At 43.4% G+C, this 22,901-nt stretch overlaps 1 long non-coding RNA gene and 1 pseudogene across 2 annotated transcripts in view; both read left to right on the top strand.

The window, feature by feature from the left end:
• Window positions 1-22,901, top strand: part of LOC147359515 (uncharacterized) — a 114,989-nt gene that overhangs the window by 59,031 nt on the left and 33,057 nt on the right. The window lies entirely within an intron of this gene.
• On the top strand, window positions 10,352-18,436 carry LOC147359516 (S-phase kinase-associated protein 2 pseudogene; annotated as a pseudogene). Its single transcript, XR_015140254.1, has one exon. The product of XR_015140254.1 is annotated as an S-phase kinase-associated protein 2 pseudogene (transcript).

Raw genomic sequence — 22,901 nt, forward strand, 5'->3', positions numbered from 1 at the left:
CTGGGGCTGAGATGCTGGGGGATTTTAGGTGACCTGACTCGATGGACCTGAGACTCAGTGAACTCCGAGAGTTGGTGTTGGATAGAGAGGCCTGGCGTGCTGCGATTCATGGGGTCACAAAGAGTCGGACATGACTGAGCGACTGATCTGATCTGGGACAGGAGCATGGTAGTGGCCATGGTTGGCCAGCAGGTCTGAAGTAACAGGCATCCTCTGTATGTGGGAAATGGTCACAGTGGAAGGAGCAGCGTGGCCGCCACGTATGATCTGTGGAGCCCAGATCTGAGGAGCACAGTGCTAGCTGCCAGCTCACACTCCTCCCCATGGCTCCAGCCCCCATGGCCACCCACTCACTCATGTGCTCAGAGCTGTGGGGACTCTTCAAGTAGGATTTGGTCACAGCACTCCCCTGCTCACTGCCCCCAGGCTCCCTGCTGCCCCTGGACTGAAATCCAAGCTCCCGATTAGGGTCCACCTGTCCACCTGCACAGCTGCCCACCTGCACACCTGTGATTAAACTGGAGGCCGTGTAATGGGCGAGTGAGAAAGACAGGGGGCGGGGAGAGGGCAACAGGAGTCACACTGCAGTGTCCTGGAAACAGGGAACTCATGGTGGGGAAGTGAAAGTCCCTCAGTCATGTCTGACTCTTTGCAACCCCATGGACAATACAGACCATGGAATTCTCCAGGCCAGAATACTGGTATCCCTTCCCTTCTCCAGGGGATCTTCCCAACCCAGGGATCCAACCCAGGTACCCCACATGGCAGGCAGATTCTTTACCAGCTGAGCCACCAGGGAAGCCCAGAAATACTGGAGTGGGTAGCCTATCCCTTCTCCAGGGGATCCTCCCGACCCAGGAATTGAACCGGAGTCTCCTGCATTGCAGGCGGATTCTTTACCAACTAAGCTATCAGGGACTATATTGGGGAATACGGTAGGAAAAAAGGAGTTGACTTTTCAAATTTCCCTTCATTCTCCTTCAGACTTGATTTCTTTCTTCAACATTTTTTTTTTTTTTCTATCAAAGCCAAGTATAGAGTAAGACTAACAGTCCCCCTTCACCTGGCTGGCTCACAATTTCTATATAATTCCAATTGATTTTTACTTTAAAAATTAGTTTTCATTGGAGTTGTTGTTCAGTCACTCGGTCATGTCTGAGTCTTTGGGACCTCATGGATTGCAGCATGGTAGGCTTTCCTGTTCTTCACTGTCTCCTGGAATTTGCTCAAACTCATGTCCATTGAGTCGGTGATGCCATCCAACCAGCTCATCCTCTGTTCCCTTCTTCTCCTGCCCTCAATCTTTCCCAGCATCATGGTCGTTTCCAATGAGTAGGCTCTTCTCATCAGGTGGCCAAAGTATTGGACCTTCAGTATTGGAGTAGAATTGCTTTACAATGTTGTGTTTCTGCTGTATAGCAAAGTGAATCAGCTGTATGTATACAAATATCCCCTCTTTTTTTGGATTTCCATCCCATTTAGGTCACCACAGAGTAATGAGTAGAGTTCCCTGTGCTATAAAATTAAAACACAAAATCAAACTGCCATGGAAGCCAGACTTTCTAGAGGAAATATTGCCCTCCGTTAGCGAGAATGAAGGTCATGCTAGGCACACAGCCCCATGATGTGCATAGTGTGTGTAGGTGTGTGGAGAACTCGACTGTGGAGTTGTTGCTGTTTTGTTATCATAAACAGACATGGTCTAGAGTCCCGGTTGCTTCATCTGTCTTCTCTCTGTTCCTAACATGGGAATATCTGTAGCAACCATGGTATGTAATTGCTGAGCCAGCAACAAGTCCAGTAAATGGTGTATAAGAAAAATGAGGTCTCTTTTTTTCTCTCTCATCTGCATCTTAAACATCACAGTGGCATGGGTTTGGAACATGCCACAAGGTGTAGTTGAGAATATATATGAACTAAACTCCAAGCGAGGTTTTAAGTGACTGAGCATGCGGACCAGTGGTCCCTGTGAATTCAGGATGCAGAACAATCATGAGTTTTGTCTTTCTCTCATCCCTGCATAGAGCATGTGATGTGAAAGTTGCCCAGTCATGTGCAACTCTTTGCGACCCCATGGACTCTATAGACCATGGAATTCTCCAGGCCAGAATATTTGAGTGGGTAGCCTTTCCCTTCTCCAGGGGATCTTCCCAACCCAGGGATCAAACCCAGGTCTCCCACATTTCGGGCAGATTCTTTACCAGCTGAGCAGCAAGGGAAGCTCAAGAATACTGGAGTGGGTAGCCTATCCCTTCTCCAGTGGATCTTCCTGACCCAAGAGTCAAACCAGGGTCTCCTGCATTGCAGGGGGATTCTTAACCAGCTGAGTTATCAGGGAAGCCCTGTATACAATATGCATTAGGACTACTCTGTAGGATGTGGAGCAGGTTGAAAAAGAAAGTGTTAACAGCATCCAGATTTATACCTGAAGGACTTGTGTTTCTGAGTCCTGGGCAGAAAATTAAAATAGTCGGGGGTCCCCAACTTCTGGCCATGGACTGATATCTCCAGTCAGATCAGCAGAGGCATTGGCTTAGAAATAAAGTGCTCAGTAAATGCAGTGCACTTGAATCATCCCGAAACCATCCACCTCACCCACCGTCCTTGGAAAAATTGTCTTCCTTGAAACCAGTCCCTGGTGCCAGAAAGGCTGGGGAACGCTGATAAGGGATTGAACTGGTGACCACGCATTCTGTCCTGTCTGAGTCTGATGGAGCAGTGGTGGTCCCACTGCAGAGACCTGCAGACCAGAGAACAAGGCAGAAGAAGGTTGCTAAGTTCCCCATCCCTGCCCCAGACATCTGCCATTTGGGTACCACTTTCCTAAATATTTTATATCTCTGTATCACTTTACTATTATTTATCAGTATTTTGAGCCTTGGCGAGCCTCCAGTGGGCTTGAGACATGAATTATCTGAGAAACACTAGAAAGAACACTGGCTGTGATGTGGAGAAAACCCAGGAGGTGATGGTGGAGGTGAGGGTCCTGGCAGGAGATGTCTCATTAGCTCCCAGAGAGGTCACGTTGCTCACTCAGGGTGGGGGACAGGCATCATGGAGAGGGTGACAAGTGGCCTTGCTGGGTATTAAGCTTTGAAGAAAGAGCTTAGAGATTTGCCGATGCACTGGATACGAGGAGTGAGAGAGGTCAAGGGAGCTCCTGGGACTTTGTGTTGAGCAGCTGGAGGGATGGGTTGTCTTACACTGAAATGAGGAGACTGAGGCTAGAGCAGGGATGGGAAAGGGGGAGGAGGAGGCACCACTGGGTGTGTTACGTTTGAGATGTCCGCTTCCCACCCAAGAGGAAGGGCAGGTCTACAGGGCAGTGGAGACATTCAAGATGGAGCTACAACTCTGAGACCCTCACAGAGGCCACACTTAAAACCACAATCCCTGTGATATCAGTATAGGAGTGAACACAAAAAAAAGGAAGTCTGAGGATCGGGCCCTCATGCAACTCACCTCGCCCCCTACCCCACCAAAAATAATTGTGCATTTGCTGAGGAGAAGACAGCAGAGAGAGGACACAGCCATGCCCATGAGGTTAGGAAAAAGTGAGTTTTCCAGGCAGCCAAAGCAAAAATTCTTTTCCAAGAGGAGGGTGAGGGGCTGTGTTAAGTGTACCAGTCTACTCTGGGGTAAACTCTTTTTATTCATATTGACAAGACGTTACCTAATATACATTTTATTCTTGAGCCAAATAGGTCTAGCGACTTCCATGAATCATATTCTAAAAATTCCTGTGTTCCAGCTTTATTTATAAAAGAAATCATCTTCTCTCACATTTTAGTCTGTGAGATACTTCTTAAATTTTTAAGTATGTGTGTTACCTAGTCATCATTTAATCACTGGAGAAAAAAGAGTAAATGCAAATAAAGCATACTATAGACTGAATATTTGTGTCTCCACCTCTTCCAGATTCATGGGTTGAAGTCAAACACTTGACGTGATGGAATTAGGATGTGGGGCCTTGGGCGTGATGAGGTCATGAGGGTGGGGCCTTCCTGAATGGGATTAGTGCCCATATAATAGGGACTGTTCCCCTGCTCTTCTCAGATGAGGAAACCAGGGGAACATGGAAAAGCAGAACCTCCCCACACCAATCTGCTGGTGCCTTAGTATTGTACTTCTGGCTTCTGGAATTGTGAGAAGTTAATTTCTGTTGTTTAAGACACCCAGCCTGTGATATTTTACTGTAATGGCTTGAAAAAATTAAGAAAAAGCATAGCTAAAAAATAATCCTAAATCCAACAATATGGGTATAACTTCATTTAATTTGTTTCTAAGTTTTGGTATGATAAATATAATTTTCATGAGTAATAATATATTGAATAATTCGTAATATATTGAATATTAAATATATATATATATTTGAGTAATATAAAATAATTTCCTTCAAGTGAATTTCTAGAATTAACATTTCTGGGTCCAAAGCATTTGCAAAATTCCACTAAACTGCTTAAATCACTGCAATTTATAATATATTTTAATTCTCAAATGTTGTTTCTTTCACTCTTTTTTATTTTATAAGTATAAAAATGTGTATATGCACAATATGTTCTCACAAACTGAATTTTTTCAAATTTACTTCGTATGAAAAAAATCTCACTGGCATTTTAATTGGGATTACTTAAAATTTACATGATAATTTCATTTTTCATATATGTATTTTTCTGTCTAGGAAAATGGTATGTTTCTTCATTTAGCTGAATTTATTGTGTATTCCTCAGTTATTTTTATCTTTGTCTTTTGTATGCTAAAGTGATGAGTATTTTTAAATAATTTTGGACTTACAGGAAAGATGCATGACTAATATAAACAAAACTTCCTCCAGAACTATTATATAAAGTCAGTTATACACCACATAAGCCCCATCACCTAAAACATTTCAGTCATTTTTACAAGTAAGACATGTTTGCCATGTAGTAAATTTCCATCAAAATCAGGAAATTAACTCATTATGTTTCTACCATGCAACCCATAGACCCGTAACTGCCAGTTGTTGCAAAGATGTCTCTTACAGTGTGTGTGCAAGCATGCTCAGTGGCTAAGTCTTGTGTGACTCTTTGCAAGCTTATGGACTGTAGCCCTCCAGGCTCCACTGTCTATGGAATTCTCCAGGCAAGAATATTGGATTGGGTTGCCATTTCCTTCTCCAGGGAATCTTCCCAACCCAGGGATCGAACCTATGTTTTTTTTGCATCTCCTGCATTGGCTGGCAGATTCTTTACCACTGAGCCACCTGGGAAGCTGGAAGACAGTCAAATCCAGGATGAAGCATTGCGTCTAGTGTCATGTCTTTTTAAACTCCCTCAATCTGGAATAAATCCAAGTGTTTCCTAATTCCCATGACCTGACACTTTTGAGTGTGACAGACCTTTTTTATGGATCACCTGTGAATGTGAATATCAACTTCTTCATGATGGCTTTGAGTTCATGGACCACTGGTAGGAGCATCCCAGGAGTGATGCACATCCTCCTGGTTGTCCCTTGGCTGATGTCCACTTTGGTCTCTTGAAAAAGTGTATCTGTGTGTTGGAGTGTCTTTCTTATGTTGAAGTCTTAAGCCCTGCTTTCTGAGTATGACCTTATCTGGAAATAGGTCTTGCAGATGTAATAAAGTCAGGTTGAGGTCACGATGGATTAGAGAGGGCCCAAATGCAGTGACCGGTGTCCTTATGAGAGGAGAGAGATCTGACAACACAAACAGAGGGATGAAGCCACGTGATGATGGAAGCAGAGAGTGGAGTGATGCGGCCACAAGCCACGGGCACTGGGGACTGGCAGTCGCCACCAGAAGCCAGAAGTTCCAGGAAGGACCCTCTCCCAGCACCTGCAGAGAGGAGCCCGGCTCTGGGAACACGTGGACTCCTAGCTCCAGTGTCTTGAGAGAATACACGTGTGTCATTTTAGGTCACTCAGTTTGTGGTAATTTGTTGTCTGCAGTCCCAGAAAACTAATACAAGGTGGTGTCTGCCAGATCCCTTTACAATAAAATTAGTTTTCCCCTTTATAGTAAATAAGTTTCTTTTTCCCTTGGGGAGTCCTTTGAGATTAAGTAAGGAAGTCCTTAAAAACTTTTATTCACCTGTTTTTAGGATCCATTGATGCTTCCTGGCTCAATTATTACCATTGTTGTTCTTGTTAAAAAATAAAAAACTAAGTAAAAAATCAAAATAATTTCCTTTTTTGATTTTTCATTTAGTTTTATTTTTTTAAACAGTTGTTATAAATTTTTTAAATTAATTTTTATTGGAGTTCAGTTCAGTTGTGTCCGACTCTTTGCAACCTCATGGACTGCAGCATGCCAGGCTTCCCTGTCCATCACCAACTCCTGGAGCTTGCTCAAACTCATGTCCACTGAGTTGGTGATGCCATCCAACCAGCTCATCCTCTGTCGTCCCCTTCTCCCCCAACCTTCAGTCTTCCCCAGCATCAGGGAAAGATTTAAAAATTTTTTAGAATATAGTTGCTTTATAGTGTTATGTTAGTTTCAGCTGTACAGCAAAGTGAATCAGCCATACATGTACATATATCCCCTCTTTACTACAGAGCCCTGAATAGAGTTCCCTGTGCTATACAGTAGGTTCTGATTAGTTATCTACTTTATCAGTCAGTTCAGTTACTCAGTCGTGTTCGACTCTTTGCGACCCTATGAATCGCAGCATGCCAGGCCTCCCTATCCATCACCAACTCCCGGAGTTCACTCAAACTCATGTCCATTGAGTCAGTGATGCCATCCAGCCATCTCATCCTCTGTCATCCCCTTCTCCTCCTGCCCCCAATCCCTCCCAGCATCAGGGTCTTTTCCATTGAGTCAACTCTTTGCGTCAGGTGGCCAAAGTACTGGAGTTTCAGCTTTAGCATCATTCCTTCCAAAGAACACCCAGGGCTGATCTTCTTTAGAATGGACTGGTTGGATCTCCTTGCAGTCCAAGGGACTCTCAAGAGTCTTCTCCAACACCACAGTTCAAATGCATCAATTCTTCAGCGCTCAGCTTTCTTCACAGTCCAACTCGCACATCCATACATGATTACTGGAAAAACCATAGCCTTGACTAGACGGACCTTTGTTGGCAAAGTAATATCTCTGCTTTTCAATATGCTATCTAGGTTGGTCATAACTTTCCTTCCAAGGAGTAAGTGTCTTTTAATTTCATGGCTGCAGTCACCATCTGCAGTGATTTTGGAGCCCAAAAAAAATAAAATCTGACACTGTTTCCACTGTTTCCCCATCTATTTCCCATGAAGTGATGGGACCAGATGCCATGATCTTCGTTTTCTGAATGTTGAGCTTTAAGCCAACTTTTTCACTCTCCACTTTCACTTTCATCAAGAGGCTTTTTAGTTCCTCTTCACTTTCTGCCATAAGGGTGGTGTCATCTGCATATCTGAAGTTATTGATATTTCTCCTGGCAATCTTGATTCCAGCTTGTGCTTCTTCCAGCCCAGCGTTTCTCATGATGTACTCTGCATATAAGTTAAATAAGCAGGATGACAATATATAGCCTTGACGTAGTCCTTTTCCTATTTGGAACCAGTCTGTTGTTCCATGTCAGAGGCAGGTCAGGTGGTCTGGTATTCCCATCTCTTGAAGAATTTTCCACAGTTTATTGTGATCCACACAGTCAAAGGCTTTGGCATAGTCAATAAAGCAGAAATAGATGTTTTTCTGGAACTCTCTAGCTTTTTCGATGATCCAGTGGATGTTGGCAATTTGACCTCTGGTTCCTCTGCCTTTTCTAAAACCAGCTTGAACATCTGGAAGTTCATGGTTCATGTATTGCTGAAGCCTGGCTTGGAGAATTTTGAGCTTTACTTTACTAACGTGTGAGATGAGTGCAATTGTGCAGTAGTTTGAGTATTCTTTGGCATTGCCTTTCTTTGGGATTGGAATGAAAACTGACCTTTTCCAGTCCTGTGGTCACTGCTGAGCTTTCCAAATTTTCTGGCATATTGAGTGCAGCACTTTAACAGCATCATTTTTCAGGATTTGAAATAGCTCAACTGGAATTCCATCACCTCCACTAGCTTTGTTCGTAGTGATGCTTGATACATAGTGGTATATACATGTCATTCCCAATCTCCCAATTTATGCCTTCCTTCGCCCCTTGGTGTCCATATGTTAAAATTTCTGTTCTAATTTATGATTCAAAAGAGTGAAATAAAATAGAAATTATTTGATTTGAGGTAACTGCCTTGTAAAACATTAGCACATAAGGCCAGTTTGAAGAAAAGGAGATTTATCTCCATGACAAGGTTAAACACTTCTTCCATCATCAGCCAGCTACTCAGGCATTCTACTTCATCCTGATAACATGCCAGTAATGGGCGTCTTTCTAGAAATAATATGTTTAATCAACATTTTCAAGTTCACTTTCAAAGGGAACTATAAAGTTTAACATCTCCTCTGTATTTGTGTTTATGTTGCTTTTTTAATGTGTGCTACATGTTTCTATTTTTTCTCTCTCTTGTATCTCTCTCTCTTTGGCCATTTTACCTGAGGTTTATTTTGAGGCTCAGCACATTTATCTGTAAAGGACCAGGGAGTGAATATATAGGCTGAGTGAGCCATTCGGTCTCAATCACAGCTCTTCAGCTTTGCACTTGTAGCAGCGAAGTAGCCAGAGACATAAATAAATGAATGTGACTCAGTTCCAATGGAACTTTATTATGGCCATTGAAATTTGAATTTCATTTAATTTTCATGTGTCACAAAATATTATTCTTCATTTTCCCATAACTATTTAAAAATCTAAAAACCATTTGAACTCGAGTATCATACAAAAACAGGTGGCAGGCAGGATCTGGCCTGCAGGCCATGGTTTTCCAACCTCTCGTCAATTTTACAGATTTGGTCAAAGATGAAACAAACAAAAAAACACTTAACTTTGTTTATTATATCTATAGCTAATTTTTTGTTCTTTAAATTACTTAACATTTTAAGAATTTAGTCATCCCTTCCATCTACTGTTTTAGTATTTATTTTTACTATCTTCTTGAGTTTAATGTTTAGGTTTCCTTTTACTATTTTTCATGAATGTTTAAGTATACAGCAGTCTGTATAATAGTATAACAACCGTATCCTCATTACCATTCTTAATAAGGAAGAGATTACAAAGAGAGAAAAGCACTTCTATGCTTGGCAGCCTGGTGGACAAGCTAACTTTCATACCCTTCCAATGGAGACCATTAAAAAAAAAAAGCTGGATTAATTGTTTTGAAATATATCGCCGAGCTGGATAGACAGAAGGAGTCAGCAGAAGGCTGAAAACAATTTAAAATCAGGGACCTCACAGGCCAGATTAAATAGTGTCACAGTAGCTTTGGCTCTCAGAGGGTTAGCTGCCAGCTCTTCGAGACCCAGAACTTGTGCTGTGGTTCCTAAGGGAACGTGGGACAGGAGGCAGGCTCCCACCGTGTCTGGAACAAAGAGCTGGGGGCCTTGGGGTTCCCCCCACCTTGGGAAGGGTGGAAACGGGATTAAAGCTGCATGACTTGGGCTGGGCTCACGACCATTTGTAACCCTGAGGAGCTGTCACTCTGCTTGTCGCCTGAATTCACACCATGGGGTTGAAAAGCTGACTTTGAGAAATTCCTGTAAAGTGGTCTCAGGTTGATAATGTCTGCAGGTGATGGAAGTGATGCTACTTCAGGTAGATCTGAAAAGAAAAATATCTGCAAGACACATGAACTCACCATTTAAAAGCCTCCAAAGGAAAGAACAGAAATAAAGCAAAACTCAGCCTGAACAGAATTGGGAAGTATACTGATCAGATTTAGAATATAAACTAAGTAGGTTTAATATGTTTTAATAGAGAAAAGAGAGGCTCGAAAATATAAGAATGAAGCATGGTATTGAAAACTGACATCGAAAATTTGAAAAAGAACAAAATGGAACAACTGAAAATGAAAAACATGGTAAAAAATTTCAGCACTACTGGTAAAGAGCAAAATAGACAAAACCAAAAACATAATTGAATCCATGAATAGAAGACAGACTAAAAGCATCACCCAAAATGCAGCCGAAGGAGAAACAAAAAAATGGGGGAAAAAACCAGGGTTGCTGGGACACAAAATGAGAAGTTATTATATATATTTGCATATGATATATACATATATACTGATATATATATATATATATATATATCTTATGGACTCTATGGGAGAGGGAGAGGGTGGGAAGATTTGGGAGAATGGCATTGAAACACGTAAAATATCATGTATGAAACGAGTCGCCAGTCCAGGTTTGATGCACGATACTGGATGCTTGGGGCTAGTGCACTGGGACGACCCAGAGGGATGGTATGGGGAGGGAGGAGGGAGGAGGGTTCAGGATGGGGAACACATGTATACCTGTGGCGGATTCATTTTGATATTTGGCAAAACTAATACAATTATGTAAAGTTTAAAAATAAAATAAAATAAAAAAAATAATTGTAGTAAACGAAAACTTAATTGTGCCATTTATCTTGTGCTTTTTGAACAAGTGCTAACAGCTTAATTTAATCCTTGCAACGATGTAGGAAGAGAGTACTGTTATCAGTGTCCTAGTTTAGAGATGCAGAGGGGGCTGAGGAGCCTTAAGTATTATGATGATGGAGCTCAGAACTGGTGACCCTGGTTTGCACCCAAGCTGGCCAACTCCACACCCGCAAGCCTGCAGCCTGGGTGCTATATATGCGCTGGCAGTACTGTGTTCATGCAGGTGTGGGGGGCATGCACAGAGTGGAGGGGACACTCCTCATTGTACACAGATTCCTATAGGAATTTAAGGTCTCATCGTGGCTATCAGTTCTGTTCTATTGATCTCTCTGACTCATGCATTATTATCTCATTATTAAAATTTTAGTAATTCTCAAAAAATCATATTAAATGCCATTCTACATTAGCTTTTAGCTTTCCTCAATGACTTGCAGCTTCATCTTTCTTTGAACTTCATTTAATACTGATATTTTCTTTTGGAATTCATTCTAGGAAAAAGTTTAACATTCACTCTGTTTTATTGATTACTTCTTTGCACACTTGTCTTGGATCTTGTACTAGACAGCAATGTTTTAAGACAAGGGATATATTTTTAATAACTTTTTTTTTTTGGCTGTACCAGGTCTTAGTTGCAGCATGTGGGATCTAGTCCCCTGACCAGGAATTGAACCTGAGCCCTCTGCATTGGGAGTATGGAGTCTTAGCCATTGGACCACCAAAGAAGTCCTAAGACAAGGATATTTACCTGTAGCACCTACACTGTGATTTCTAGTGGTCATTCAATAAAAGTGTGATTAATTCTTTTCAAATGGATCACATGGGTTGAGTTTAGTTTATGTAACACCTATACATAGTAACACTGTAACAGCTCCTGCTACATGCCAGGCTTTGTTCTAATGCACAGGACATCTTGGTTAGGCAGGAGTGATTACTACCCCATTTTACAGGTGGGGAAGCTGAGGCCAGGAGAGGTCACACAGCCTGGCAGGGTAGGAACACAGGCCAGCTGAGAGCCGGCTGGCCCTGCCACACATTTGGTGTTTACTATGCTACTCGGTCCCCAATGACTGGAGTGTTAGATGGTGAGAGATGGGTGGTATTTGAAGTTCCCGCAGAGGCCTGTGGTCTCCACCCACTGGATGGGTGGTAGAATCCAGGTAGGCTGCAAGGAGGCATGGATTTGGTCTCCACAGAAGAAACAACTTGCTTCATGTGGGAAAAGCAGAAACAAGCTGTTTGTGGAGATTCTGTTGAGAAATCACATAGTTTTGGGAGGGGGGGTGAATATGCTACAAACCAGTCATTGCTATTTTGAAACTGAGTTTAGATTAAGCATTCTTTATCAAGTCTAAGCAATTGCAGTACATATATATTTTTTTCTGTCTGTACAGACAATGTTACAACAAAAATGGTGCCAAGCAGCAGAAGGATTTGCACATTAGGTCTGGCTTGCGTTTTCCAGGTAGGAGTTGTGTTAAGTTGGGGAGATTGATTATGTTGTCCCCAGTTTATTCCAACAAGGCATCAGAGTAGATGATCTGACTGCCACATGTGTGGTCGTGCAGCTGCTCCCTGTTCTGTTTGACTCCAGCTCCCTGAACTCTGTGAATTCAGTTGCACGCAGGACATCCTGGGAGGAAGGCAGGCATCACAATGATAGGGGGTCGGGTTGACATCCGGGCAGGAGGCAGGATGGATGGGGGTGAAGTCCAGCTTCTTCAAGCTATTTTCTGTTTGCTGTGTTAATATGCTGCTGGAGCTTGTCGACTCTCATTCAAAAGAAAAGTAAAAAAGCTTTTTTCCTTGTGCCCCAAAATGATCCCCCAAGCCCTTCTACTTTTTAGGATTTGACCTTAATAAAAAGGTTCCATAACCATTCCGTTTGAAAAGGGGCGGGGGAGTCAGATGTCAGAGAGCAAGAAAATGAAATTTTGCATCAGGCGGAATTTCCTCACCAATATTTCAGAAGGATTCATAATTCTGTGGCTGTGTACAAATGATCCATTTTGTTAATCTGAATTTCTAGGGTCATTAAAATTTTTTTCCCTCTGCTCTGGAGTAGTTTATTACTTTGAGAGAGAGGGGGAAAAAGCCAGTTTAAAACCAGGTAAGGGAAGAAAGCTGACAAAAACATAAATTAGAGGAAGAACTTAATTTAAAAAGTGTCAAAAAGGATAGATAGTCTTAGTTCAATAATAAAGCCTGGTCCGAGAGCCTTCTATCTTTAAATAAAGTGCTCCAGCACTCTATTACCTGTGTACAGCCCATCTTTGATTTCCAATCTAAGTCTATTTTTGCTTCTCGTGATTAGCATACAAATGTGAAAAAAAGAAAAAAGTGGTTACATGCGTGACGATTAGGACATGCCTTTGACTTGAATGTCAGTGTTCTGTCAGCCTAGAGGTGAGGAAATGAATGGCCATTTGCGGGCTCCTTCGAGGTGCATCTTGTCTGAAAATGACTCCAATCCATTTCCTTTTATTTGCACGCTAAGTTCATCACACAGATCGCAAGTCTATAAGCATATATTTGTTTTAAAAGAAACAAAGGGCAACAGCATGCAGCAACTTGTTAATCTGTGGGAGGGGGCCTTTCCCTTCCTTCTGCACAGGAGCTTTGAGTCCAGGATGGAGTCCACACGTGGGGGCCCTGCCCTGTCAAGAACCACATGCCAGGTACAAGGATGGGAGGGCTGAGTCCTGACACAGATGTGAAGTTGGGCACCAACCCGGTGCATGGGAGGATGGAGGCCAGGGATGCCTTCCCCTAGTTTTACCTCTGAGAATGGTGTTGGGAGGCATCACCTGTCCTTGGGTTTGATGAAGATGGCACCTAATTTACTCTTTTTTTTAAAAATTGTTATTGTATTATGCTGTGTTAATTTCAGGTGTTCAGCAAAGTGAATCAATTATATATATGCATGTATCCATACTTTTTCAGATTCTTTTCCTATTTAGGTTATTACAGAGTATTGAGTAGAGTTCCCTGTGCTCTATAGTAAATCCTTGTTGGTTATCTATCTTATATATAGTAATGTGTAACTGTTAATCCCAGTCTCCTAATTTATCACTTCCCTCCACCTTTCCCCTTTGGTAACCATAAATTTGATTTTGAGATCTGTGAGTCTGTCTCTGTCTTGTAAAGAAGTTCATTTCTCTCATTTTTGAATTGGCTTCCACATATAAGTGGTATCATATGGTGTTTGTCTTCCTCTGTCTGACTTACTTCATTTAGTGTGATCATCCGTAGGCCCATACATGGTGCTGCAGATGGTATTACTTCGTTCTTTTTTATAGCTGAGTACTATTCCTGTGTGTGTGTGTCTGTGGTACATCTTTATCCATTCCTCTGTTGATGGATGCTGAGGTTGCTTCCATGTCCTGGCTATTGTAAATAGTACTGCTATGAATATAGGGGGGCATGCTTCTTTTCAAATTATGATTTTCTCCAGATAAATGTGTAGGAGTGGGATTGCTGGATCATGCGGCAGTTCTATATTTAGTTTTCTTTCTTTGTAGGAGCAGGGAGTGGGCCCACAATAGCTAAGACCTCAAATTCCCTGATAATATGTTCAGAGAGTCCCCTGCCAGACTCCTGCCTACCAGCTTCCTCGAGTCCCCACCGGAATCCTCTCTGAAGAGAGTGTCTCCGGGTGGAGGGAGTCTGCCGGCCTCCTGGCACCTGGATGGGCTTTGGTCCTCTCGTGTGGGGCTGGCAGCAGTGAGGGAGGTCACTGCTGTGCCAGTGGCTGCTGACGGATGGCCCCATTTACATCAAAGGCAGTTAGTATGCATGAAACCACTCAAGCATCGTTTGTTTCAGGGAGTCCTACCGGTCCATTTTTCAGTTCCTTTCTGGTTCAGGGTCAGAAGCAAATGAAGGATCTCAGATTGGCTTCATTTGGGGTCAGTGATGCTTCCTTCTTCATTTATAGCAAATTTGTTTAAAGTTATCACACTTTTACCATGTGGAAAGGTCCTTCTCTAAAGGCCAGGGAAGCTGTAGCAGGGCTGGAGCCCCTGGTGATGTCGCAGGCAAGTTCATGTGGATGGTCACAGTCACACACACCTGTGTGCAGTGAGGAGGCAGCCATGGGCAAACGTGCAGAGACACCAGGCTCTGGACCACTGGCCAGACCCAGGTCAGCTTGCAATGCTACTTAAATCCGATCTTAAAGGAGACAGCCCCTTTTCACTTTGAGAAAAAGCTTCAGATTCCACTCCAGGACAGGAAATGATTGATATGATTTTGGAGTTCCACTCAAAAGATTGCTAACATTTGTGTGGTGCATTATAGTTTAAAAACAATCTCTTACTTGTTAATAATGAGGAAGATGTTATTGCCACTTAGTAAGGAAACTGAGTCTCTAATTAGTTTAATCAAATTTCATAGACAAAATAAAATAAAGTCATGTCATCAAAAAAAAAAAAGGAAAAGTTCTTTTTCCATGTAAAGAATTCATCAAAAATCATAGTCTCAAGAAATGAGAACCAAAGTGCTGTGACAAATGTAGCCATGGCAGCTGACCCAATGTTTGGAAATTGGGGCCCAAAGCTCCTGTCTTTGTCTTTGAACATGGAGTAAAGGAAGTAGTGTCCCCACGGGGCAGGTACGACGCTGTACATGCTCGGTAAGTTACTGACCACAAGTGGTGTGCGTCCTGTGTGTGTATCATGTTGCCCTGGCTTGACGTTTTTGCCTTGAGGTGATCTACATGGCCAGCTCCGGTCCATGCTCTGGTCCAAGCCTCTATGTTACCCAAGAGCCTGCAGAACCAAGTTAAGCCTGCCTTCTGACTCTGCCCTTACACTGAGATGAAGAACTGAAAATCTTCATCTATGATGTTGCAAGGATTGAGGCTTCTGCTACTTCACACATGTAGCAAAACCACATTTCCTGGGGTCTGTATGGATGCAGAAATCCTCACACACACAAGTCAAGCTCAAGAGGCAACTCATGGATTTCTTCTGATCTTCTACCTTCCACAGACATCATCTGGGCTGTTGTAGGATGATATTTAATTTGATGAGTTCTGTGTACCTGCTTTTCCTAGGAAAGGGGCCAGAATAACTTCATTATACACAGATCCCATATCAGAGATTTTCCTCCTTTATTTGAAGAGAAGAGACAGAGTTGATTGACAACTTAATTTCTAAGTCTTAGTGTCTCAGAATTACAAAACCAAGGCTTTGTGCTGATCTGCCTGTGGAATGAGGTTTTGTCAATGAGCCCCATCATTTAAAAACACTCAGTTGTCAATCTGAATAAAAGTAAAAACGATTAAACTCAGTAGACACACACAGGAGTTAAATGCCTTCCTCATATTCCCAGAGATGGCTGCAAGGGTATGCAGACAAGAGGGGTCCCCACAGGACACCCTGTTGGAGTTTATTCATTTTATGTTAATAGCATGTTAGGGTCCAGAGTGAGAAGGGTCTGTGAGATAGACACACACCTGAGGCTGCTTAAGGCATTAGATGGGTGTCTTCTGTGGCCATCAAGTCTCCGAGCAGATACTTCAGGCTCAAGGAATATATTTAATCAGACGTTTCTTCCGTTGAGACACACACGTGATCACAGTGTCGCCGCTCTCTCTGCCTCGGTGCTCTCATCATCTGATGTGGAACCGTCTGGCTCCCGAACTCAGGCATCTTACCTCGGTGCATTTCTGCCTGTAAGTGAGGTGACACTACTTTATTAAAGCATATAAACACGTGGTTCTTCAGCCCAGTGCAAAAATAAATGTTTTTTTCCCCCACATTAATGCATGAAGGGCTGGAAGTGGCACGAGTGATTTCTAAATTTTGCAAGTAAAATTTCCTGAGAGACGTTAATAACATCTATTTTAGTGATTTTCAGCAAATAATAGTCAAGTTTCTGTACATATTCTGTATGAATATTGTGTGAAAGAGTGGGGAATATACCTATTAATGAAAATGAAAGGTGAGATAGGAGATGCTGTATATAACAAGGGCTATTAGTAAACCCAGACATGAAAACATATGGATATATTTTGAACAAAACAGAGCCATTGTGGCTCTTAAATGTGGCTAAATCCATCTGGGAGTATAGTTAAGGTAAAGTCTTCATCGCTGTGTTGTTATAATGATAAAGTAGAAGAGAAGCATTTAAGATCACTTTAGTTTTCAACTTAGAGAAGGCGATGGCACCCCACTCCAGTACTCTTGCCTGGAAAATCCCATGGATGGAGGAGCCTGGTAGGCTGTAGTCCATGGGGTCGCGAAGAGTCGGACACAACCGAGCGACTTCATTTTCCCTTTTCATGCATTGGAGAAGGAAATGGCAACCCACTCCAGTGTTCTTGCCTGGAGAATCTCAGGGACGGGGGTGCCTGGTGGGCTGCCGTCTATGGGGCCGCACAGAGTTGGACACAACTGAAGCAACTTAGCAGCAGCAGCAGCAGCTTTCAACTTCACAATTTCACTGCACACCAAAGTGGGAATCTGGGAGGCAGGCACCTCTGCAATTAATGCACGCATTTAAAACTCCTGAACCTGCAGATGCCATTCACAGGAAACACCTCCAGGAGATACCTGACCAGAATAGCAACGTTACTGCCAGTTTCACATGGGGATGGGGTTCTAGCAAGACTTCTGAAATGCTTTCAGGCATGGGGGTCTCAGCCCTGGAGAAGGAGGAGGTGGACAGTGAGAACATCCCCCAGGAACTGCTTTCAAACCTGAGCCACCCACAGAGTTCCCCACGAAAATGGCTGAAAAGCAAAGTGAATTACAAGGACGTTGTGATTGTCTGCAGACCTAAGCTAAACTGGGAGAACTTTCCAGGTGTTTCTTGGGACTCCCTTCTAGATGAGCTGCTATTAGGAATCTTTTCCTGTCTGTGCCTCCCTGAACTCCTGAAAGTCTCCAGTGTTTGTAAGAGATGATATCATCTAGTGTTTGATGAGTTTCTCTGGCAAACTGTAGACCTTGTGGGCAGAAACCTCTACCCAGATCGTGGTTGGTTGGCTGCTGTCCCGAGGGGTGGTTGCCTTCTGCTGTCCATGATCATTTATGGACCAACCGTTAGTTGAACATTTCAGCCCTTTTCGTCTACAGCACCTGGACCTGTCAAACTCTGTGATCGATGTGTCTACCCTGCACAGCCTTCTGTCTCACTGCTCCAAGTTGCAGAATCTCAGCCTTGGAAGGCCTCCGGCTTTCAGATCCCATTGTCAATAATCTTGCTCAGAACACAGATTTACTGCAACTAAACCTTTCTGGGTGTTCTGGATTCTCTGAATCTGCCCTGAAGACTTTGCTGAACAGCTGTTCCAGATTGGATGAGCTGAACCTCTCTTGGTGCTATGACTTCACTGAAAAACACGTACAGGTGGCTGTTGCACACTGTGTCGGAGACCGTCACCCAGCTGAACCTCACCGGGTACTGAAAGAACCTGCAGAGATCGGATGTCTCTACCTTAGCTGGAAGATGTCCCAATCTTACCCACCTAGACTTAAGCGATAGTGTCATGCTGAAAAATGACTGCTTTCCAGAATTTTACCAACTCAACTACCTCCAACACCTATCATTCAGTTGGTGCTATGAATGGCACCCCACTCCAGTACTCTTGCCTGGAAAATCCCATGGACGGATGAGCCTGGTGGGCTGTAGTTCATGGGGTCGCTGAGAGTCGGACACGACTGAGTGACTTCACTTTCACTTTTCACTTTCCTGCATTGGAGAAGGAAATGGCAGCCCACTCCAGTGTTCTTGCCTGGAGAATTCCGGGGACGGGGGAGCCTGGTGGGCTGCCGTCTATGGGATTGCACAGAGTCGGACACGACTGAAGTGACTTAGCAGTAGCAGTATGACATAATACCTGAAACTTTACTTGAACTTGCAGAAATTCCCACATTAAAAACACTACAAGTCTTTGGAATCATGCCAGACAGTACCCTTCAACTGTTAAAGGAAGCCCTCCCTCATCTACAGATTAATTGCTCCCATTTCACCACCATCACCAGACCAACCATTGGCAACAAGAAGAACCAAGAGATATGGGGCATCAAATGCTGTCACTGGACTTGCCCAGTTATATATGAAGCCTCTGTTGCAAGATGGTGTCTCCTCTTTTCTTTGGGCAGGGAAAGTAGGCAGGAAGCCCAGTTGTGGAGAGCTCAGCTATCTTTATTCTTGGCTTTCCATTGCCTTCCTTCTACAAGTATATTAGAGAACCACTGAAGAGAGAAAACTATGAAGTGTTGCTTTTTATTTATTTATTTATTTTATTTATTTTTCTAATTTTATTTTATTTTTAAACTTTACATAATTGTATTAGTTTTGCCAAATATCAAAATGAATCCGCCACAGGTATACATGAAGTGTTGCTTTTTAGAAATGACTGTGAAAGCTTTTATCACTGCTATACCTTTAAGAGTTTAAGCTCTACGCTTTTTGAAATTTTAGGGAGAGTGAGCCTATAATTTCAAGGTACCTTATATAGCAAAATTTGAACCATGTCTTCCAAGTTGCCATTCTTCGTAAATCTATTTAGAATCAAGCTTAAAAATCACTACCAGCAAATCATTTTCGTGGCCTATATGGCAACTGAACTTTCTTCTATTTAATTTTTCAGCACTGCTTTATTATAAGACATAGGTTGCAAAAAATAATAAGCTATTTGTATTGTAAGCTAAAAAGAACGAGAATCATAGAGTAGATTTGCAGCAATCTCTTCTGAGGATAGCAAGAAAAATAGACATTTCAACTGTGCCTTTAGATTCGCAGTCAGGTTGATGGAAACAAATAGCCCCAGGTCATTCACCTTAATACCTAAATAAAGAAACAAACACTCTGCCAACCAGAGGTATAGAATTGGTATAGAATTTAAAGACTCAAAAGACAGTTTTCTATAACAGGTTAACCTGGGGTATCCTCTAATGCACATTGATGAAGTCTCCTTTATGTACAGTTGGGAAGGTCCCCTGCAGGAGGAAATGGCAACCCACTCAGGTATTTTTGCCTAGAGAATCCCATGGACAGAGGAGCCTGGTGGGCTACAGTCCATGGGGTTGCAAAAAGCCAGATACAACTGAGACTAATACTACTCTACTCACAATTTCCAACAATCTAAAACTTTCCTGATATGAGCTTAAGCTAAAGGTGGTGGCAGATCAATTCTGCTTTTCTAAAGCAAATAACAGCAACAACAACAATCATTAACAACAATAATTCAGGATCCCAGCACAGTCAGTGAGCTCGTAAGAGGTTCCAGGTCTTACCAGCCACCGTGGGTGCAGAGCAAGGAGACAGCACGTGTGACCTGCCTGCCGGGAAGATGGCATCTGCCAGAACATTGCATTTATTTGGCAGATGTTTGGTGTCACCTGCTAAGTGTTCAGGGCTTCCTTGGTGGCTCAGGGATAAAGAATCCACCTGCCAATGCAGGAGACATGGGTTTGACCCCTGGGTGGGGAAGATCCTCTGGAGGAGGAAATGGCAACCCACTCCAGTACCCTTACCTGGGAAATCCCATGGACAGAGGAGCCTGGCGGGCTACAGTCCACTGGGTCGCAAAGAGTCAGACACGACTGAGAAATTAAATAACAGAAACTGGGTGCTCAGCACTGGGAAGGCACCTCTGATCTTTCAGAGCTTACACTGTGGGGGGAGGAGATGAGGTAGGCAGTGCAAAGATGGATGCTGTGTTGAAGGCAGCTGGCTGCTCAGATGGAAAGAGAAGACGGGTGGGTGGGGGGCACTCTGACATTGTGAAGGCTTCAGACCCTGCCTAGTACTCACAGGTTTCTATTTTTAAGTGTGTGCATTTTGAAATTGACTAAAACTAGCTTCACATGAAGGAGCATTCAGTTATATATGATTCTTTACATTGTTGGGGTTAACAAAGAGGCCCAGAGGTGGCATCATTTTGATTTGTACATGAACATACGAAGGGGAAAGCATACTTCTTGAGGGAAAGAGCTGGTGAGGACCCACGGGAAGAGCAGCAGAGATTGGACATTCCCCAGTTGGGGAGCCAGTCGTGCTGGGTGATGGCCCTGGGCTCCTCATCCCCCACTCTTGTGCCTTCAAAGTTGACCTTGTCCCTGCTCTCTCAGGTTGGAAGATTCATGTGTTTCTTGTCATCAGCAGCCACATTTACCAAGGGCCCGGAAACACATTGTGTTTGCCATACGATCCTCATTCTGATCTGTCAGGGCCAGAGACTGGTGTCTGACCTCGCCCTCTCACAGGAGAAGGTGGAGCCAGGTGAGAAGGATGGAAGGAAAAGACAAGGTGACTGTTGTGGAAATGTGGAGAGCATGCTAAATCACTTCAGTCCTGTCCGACTCTTTGCAAACCCATGGACTGTAGCCTGCCAGGCTCCTCTGTCCATGGGATTCTCCAGGCAAGAATACTGGAGTGGGTTGCCATGTGCAATGGAAGATTAAACTAGAAAGACGTGTGGGTACACAGGATAAAGTTTTCTATCCTTATTACATTTAAGGAGTCATGTTTCTAGCCTTTAGTTCTGACAGTAAAGGGCTGCAAAGGGGGAGATGAACAAGGTCGCACCAGAATCCAGCCTTACAGTAACAATGGACACAAGGATAGATGCTCATCTTTCTCATGGAAACTAAGTCCTGAGCATCTTGGAATTGAAAAAGATCTTAGAGGCCGTCCCAGCCAGTTTTCTCCTCATGGGAAGTTTCCTCAGACACATTGCCACAGACAGTCGTTCAGTTCCTGCCCACATGTCCAGCAATGAACCAGCTTGTTCCATTTTTCAATGTGTCTGACCGCTAGGAATGTCCTTCCTTATGACTGGTCACCATGTACTTCCTTTTTACCTATTATCTATTGCAATTCAAAAAACTAAGATCATGGCATCTGGTCCCGTCACTTCATGGCAAATAGATGGGGAAATGATGGAAACAGTGACAGACTTTATTTTCTTGGGCTCCAAAATCACTGGAGATGGTGACTGCAGCCATGAAATTAAAAGCTGTTTGCTCCCTGGAGGAAGAGCTATGACAAACCTAGACAGCATGGTAAAAAGCAGAGACATTATTTTTCCAATAAAGGTCCGTCTAGCCAAAGTTACGGTTTTTCCAGTAGTCATGTATGGATGTGAGAGTTGAACCACAAAGATGGCTGAGCACCAAAGAATTGTTGCTTATGAACTGTGGTGTTGGAGAAGACTCTTGAGAGTCTTTTGGACAGCAAGGGGATCAAACCAGTCAATCCTAAAATAAATCAGTCCTGAATATTCATTGGAAGACCTGATGTTGAAGCTGAAGCTCCAGTATTTTGGTCACCTGATGCGAAGAGCTGACTCATTAGAAAAGACTCTGATGCTGGGAAAGATTGAAGGCAGGAGGAAAAGAGGATGACAGGGGATGAGATGATTGAATGGCATCACTGACTCAATGGACATGAGTTTGAGTAAGCTCCAGGAGATTGTGAAGGACAGGGAAACCTGGTGTGCTGCAATCCATGGGGTCCCAAAGAGTTGGACATGACTGAGTGGCTGAACAACAATAATTGTTTTAACTGTGTCTTCTGATGTGAACATGGGAGAAAAAAACCCCCAAAACCTCAAGGTACAATAACCAAGTTTCCTAAAGATACTTGCAAATGAGAACAGACCAACTCATAAGTAAAGTGACATTTGATTTTTTTTTTTTTGGTTGTGGGGAGAAGAGTCTAATTCCTCCTTCGTTCTAATCCCCATGAGAGTTTTCAAATTCCCTATTTGGTCCCCATCTGCAGCCTCAGTTCCTGAGGCCCTGTTGCTGGTTCCCTGGGTCTCAGGGTTCTGGGTCATCAGGACCTTGTCTCTCCCTGCCCCACATGTTCCCCTCTCCTTCTCTGTCTCAGTACAGAGCAGCTCCAGACTTCAGGCTGTTGACTCAAGCACTCGGAGCCAACCTGAGGTCTCTCCTCTTCTGTTCCACATCTGACGCATCAGCAAGTCGTCAACTCCAGCTTCAGATATACCCGGAGCGGGACCACTTCTCATTGCTCCTCGTGGTGTTCTGGTCCAGGTGGAGTTCTCTTGTTGCCAGGATCAGAGCCTCCTAACTAGTTTTCATGCTTCTACCCCTGTTTTCTCAGACACTGTTCATGACACAGTAGCCAGAGCATACATTTAAAAAAAATCAAATAAGATGTCACTCTCTGCTCAAAATCCTCTGCTTCCTTGGGAGTGGAGGCCAATTCCTTACATACCAGGTCTTAGACTGTCCCAACCTTGAATGCACCATGGACTCCGCTTCTTTGGGGCTCTTGTGAGCTGCTCTCCTGCACCTATAGCAGATGCTGAGAGAGCCGCATCCTTACCCACCAGCCACTTGAGGGCTCCTCAGCTTTGAGGATTTTCCTTTTCTGGGGATCTTCCTGACCTGGGAATTAAGCCCAGGTCTCCTGCATTGTAGGCGGATTCTTTACCG

The sequence above is a fragment of the Bos grunniens genome, chromosome 14, assembly GCF_055505025.1.
Source record: "Bos grunniens cultivar Pamir isolate PY7600 chromosome 14, Bosgru_T2T1.0, whole genome shotgun sequence".
Lineage (NCBI taxonomy): Eukaryota > Metazoa > Chordata > Mammalia > Artiodactyla > Bovidae > Bos > Bos grunniens.